General features: G+C 34.3%; 2 non-coding genes across 2 annotated transcripts; one reads left to right on the top strand and one right to left on the bottom strand.

Annotated features, from left to right (window-relative positions):
- The first annotated feature begins 10 nt into the window (after positions 1–10).
- Positions 11–154, top strand: B0495.20. Its single transcript, NR_051368.1, has one exon. It is a non-coding gene; the product is annotated as an Unclassified non-coding RNA B0495.20 (non-coding RNA).
- A 3722-nt stretch (positions 155–3876) lies between these two features.
- On the bottom strand, positions 3877–4006 carry B0495.12. Its single transcript, NR_051367.1, has one exon. It is a non-coding gene; the product is annotated as an Unclassified non-coding RNA B0495.12 (non-coding RNA).
- Between the last annotated feature and the right edge of the window lie 511 nt (positions 4007–4517).

The raw sequence follows: 4517 nt of genomic DNA, 5'->3' as shown, positions 1-4517 counted from the left end.
TATCGATTAGGAAAAATGTATGTGGGGGTGGATAGTAATGATCGAACCTTTTTTCTCGATTACACTTAACCAGTACATTCGTTTTGCCACCATCTTCACAAAAGACATGACGAAATAGTGTGTTGATTGAAGAGATGGAATAGAAAATCGAGAGCAAATAATTAACGAGTGTTTGTGATTAGCAATCAACATGGGAAGGACGGTAAAGATGACAGACGAGTAGAAATTGTAAATGAACTAGGTGGTCAAAAGTAGTAAAACTCGTGTTGAAGATAGAATCACTTTTTTAGAAAATTTGAAATATTTTGCCAATTATTTGAAGGTGGCCACAAAAATTAGATCCGTCTGCTACACAATGTGGTAAATTTGAAAAAATAAACTATACGGTCTATTTTTCAAAGTTTTAGAGACGGAAAAATTGTATTTGCAGATTAAACGATAGATTCACAGATAGACCAATATGCTTAATGCTAGCGTCCAAATTTGGAAGGTTATAGTAACTATAGGTAAAAAATGAAATTTGTTGGCCCAGAAGTAGTACTTATCTTTATACTTTATGTTTTGCTCATGCTCATTTTTTTTGTTTTACTTGCTGATATGTTTGATCTAGTTTTCTCTGCCAGTTTCCTGCCCCGCCAAGTGGCTTGTTATCCGTAAAAACCAAAAAGAAATCGAGAAAAGTCTTCTTGCTCCAAGGGATTATTGCTACTGAATTGTTGACCCCGAAAATCTGTCGTTTTGCCTATCACTTTTTGTCGAACACATGTCCTAGCGCCAAACGCTAGTTGCTATCTTTTTTCAATTTTTTTCAATCGTTCATTACGGGTTTGGTGCTTTATAAGAATATGAAATAATTCAGTCTATGCAAGAATATTTACTTGAGTAATATCCACAAATATTTCTCTTTAGAACTACATACACAAGAGACATGATAACATAGATCATGGAAAATACATGGAAATTGCGTGGAGAGAAAGATCGAGCATACAGCTGTTGATTTTTGAGCGTCAAGTGAGCTTATCTAAGACTGGCAAAAAGAGTGTGAGTAGAAGTGACAAGAGGGGGTAATTATCACACTGGAAGACAAAAAAATGATTTGGAAGAAAGTTGATAAGTCAAATGTAAGGATTTCGTGAGAAGGAGCGAGAAACAAGGAAGACGAATGGTTTTTGAACGGCGTGTTGGGAACAACTTGGACAAGACACTTGACGAGAAATGGGGGAGAACTTCAAAAGTGAAAAAAGTGTAGACAAAGAGATGTCTGCCACGTCATTCGCATTATGGTAATTTCAAATAAAAATTAATATATTCCAGACGACCTATGTCTGTCTTGTTTCAGCCAATGTTCCTACAAGATGCATTTATGTTCCAATTTTATTTTAAAATTGGAGAAAAATAATTTAAATTTTAAAATTTTAAAATTCTGAACTATACAAAAATTTGGGGATTTTTTTCTAAAATTTTTTTGGAAGTTAAAAAAATTGTTTTGCATTAAGAGAATGATACAGTACTTTGAGGTTAGATGAAAAAACTACATACCTAGTGTAAAGTTAAGATTCAATTTTGTTTGAGAAAATTTGTGAAAAGTAAAATTTTCGGAGAAAAAAAGCAAATTGAAATTCGAACAAAGATTTTACGACTGAATTCCATCTAACACATGTCCGATCAGTTAATAAAGTGTTAACATATAAAGGGGTTACCATTATTTCAGAAATGTACTTTTGTTTCAGAACATCCAACAAAACAACAACGACATGGTCAATCAATAAAAAGAGATAAAGAGCCTTCATTGATAAGGTGGAATGTATCAGTGTATGTGGGGGCGAAAAGAAAGAGAGAGAGGGAGAGAGAGGCGGAGAAGAGAGGATCGAAAAGTGTGTGATACCCGCAGATGAAGCTTCCTCGGCTCCTTACTTCGGGCGCCTGTCGTTCACGTCTGAATCTCTCTTTCAAATCAATGTTTTCTCTTTGTGAAGATGATGAAGAGAACAATCATTTGGAGCTGATAGAGGAGGATGAGCAAAAAGAAGTGCCAGGGGATGTTACAACCTGGGACGGCAAGCGGCTAACGTCCATTCACTGGTCGAGAATAGGGAAACTTTGTTTATACTTGTGCAACGTTCACTGATGGTCACCTTTGAAATATTTGAAGCAATGAATTTACATCACTTGATTGTAGGAAGTTGATTATCTGGTTTTTGAGAGACCTACAAACTAAAAGTCCAATATATGTAACAACGATTTATTTTCTTCATTTTCAGGCGCAAAATAAATTTAATATTTCACTTTAAATTATATATTTCACATTTCGAGAAATTTCAATTCTTCCTATTACAAAAAGTATTATTAAACTCTATTAGTTTTTTTCAAATATTTCTTTACGCAGTCTTAAATTGGCCAAGCTATGTATGTATAACTTCTACATCACATATTTACCAAGTCTTACAATTAGAAGTAAAAAAGAAATTTCTCATTCGCAAGTGAAATTTCAAAGTTGTTCTTGTTTTTTTCATGAAATATGTGTAAAACTCAGAAATATGTTTGATCTTATTGCGGAACCAACGTCAACTCACAAACAAACACATGTTGTCCGAACATCATAACCTCTCGGAATGCAATAAAAATGTTTCTGGATAGTGTTTGACGCCCATATGACACCAATATGTTCTTGAAGAATAATGGTGTCAGTGTTATGGTATTGAAAAATATAAAAATAATCAACCTGCACAACAATTCCAACAGAGGACTTTCTCAATAGCTTATGAGTGAAAAGTATGGACATGCTCCCAATAAGGGAAAATAGAATTTCAGTTATGATTTAATTTCAGGTTTTAGATCCGGAAAATGGGTCTTTCTTCTGGCTAACTCAAAAAGATACTTTCAAGACGCAACGATTCAAGCATTTATGTGCTTGAAATCTTGAAAAGTGAAAAAGACAGTTTCATGATTTTCAAATCTTGAAAGTTTATACGACATTTGGGATCCTTGAAACTTGATTCCTAAAATTCTAACTTTTACATGCGTCGCAATAGAATAAGATTTCTAAACATCAAGCCAACTGTTTGTCCCATTTTTCAAGCGTTTCTAGGGTTGAAGTCCTTGTTTGTTGCAGATATCGCTTCTTACAATGCCCTACAGACTTTTCTTTCAATGCTTCAAAAATATAGTGTTCTAATTGTTCTTTACCATTTCCGTAAATAATCAATCAGTATTAAGATCAAACCACCAAGACCTTCCAAATTGAGCTATTGCTTGGCTTTCCGGTGCAATTTTCTTTTGGATAATTATAAAGTGCGCCCCAGGAAAGCTTTCCCCTTTTCTTGAAATAAACTTTGAATTTTTCATTCTATTTTTATCTACAAAATTAGTTGGTCATAGCCAGTTGTAGCCTCTATTTTTTCCTGATTGAAACAAGCTGACAGCCTTTATTTACAATTTGTTCTTTGTAATCCGAGAACCATTCTCAGATACCGCTAATTACGTATTCCATGCTTCTAGTGCTATACGTGTGGTCCCGGGGCTCTGCGTAAATAATTTTTCGGCTTTCTGAGAAAATAAATGATCGTTTTTTCTTAGGCGAAGAAGCCAGACTCATTTTATGACAAGTTATGTGAACATTTACTCGTTTTTCAAAATGCTGATCAGTTATCTGACGTCTTGCGCATTCATAATGCCTCTCATGCATCTCCTTTAAAATTGTGATGCTATAATTTTCCATTGTCAATTTTCTGTATGGCATATATAACTAAATAAAACTTTGTATTCGTTTATTTTAGTAGTAATGATTTTTTACTCATATCATGTGCTCAATCATTTGCCGCGCAGACTCGAACGAAAATCAAAAAGCTATCAAAAAATGACAGGTTATCAAACATGAGTTCTTCGATCGCTTCCACAACCAGACAGAACTGTATACTATTTTCCAATAATGTTTGAAAACACTTCAGATTTCTTCAGAATGCACAATTCCCTAATGTCCAATTAGATTCAAGTATACACTTGAATACTTAAGGCAAGGTATCCGTTCATATCTGCTATTCTAGACACCTTCATTCATTTTGTCTGGTACATTGGATGCTCTGCTTGTCCATCATATCAAAATTACAATTCAAAACCAGTGATCTGCTCTGTGTCGTCTGACATTTGAAACTCCATAGCAGTTAGTTAAAGATCATGTGATATTGAGAGATTTTGACACAGATTACACTGTGATCAGGAGCGCACTTTGTGCACTGGCTACTAGGTCGGCAAGTGGGCACTTTGATAAAAACTACACACTTCTCCTTTGAGTTTTATGGTGAATATCTACTGATTTTTTTCTCTGTTCGTCGACTTTAGTGATCTTGTCGTTTTCACATTATAAACTCATATCTTGTTTCTAATCTCCACATTTCTTATTTTACGCTGGCATCAAATATCCTACCTTGTGTTCAGAAAGTTCTCCAAACAAAATTATTTGGTACTTTCAAATTCGCAATTCATTCTTGGACGTTATCAAGAGTTTAAACCCAACAAGT

The sequence above is a fragment of the Caenorhabditis elegans genome, chromosome II, assembly GCF_000002985.6.
Source record: "Caenorhabditis elegans chromosome II".
Lineage (NCBI taxonomy): Eukaryota > Metazoa > Nematoda > Chromadorea > Rhabditida > Rhabditidae > Caenorhabditis > Caenorhabditis elegans.
The sequence above is the reverse complement of the archived record's forward strand: the minus strand, read 5'-3'. Positions and strand labels throughout refer to the sequence as shown.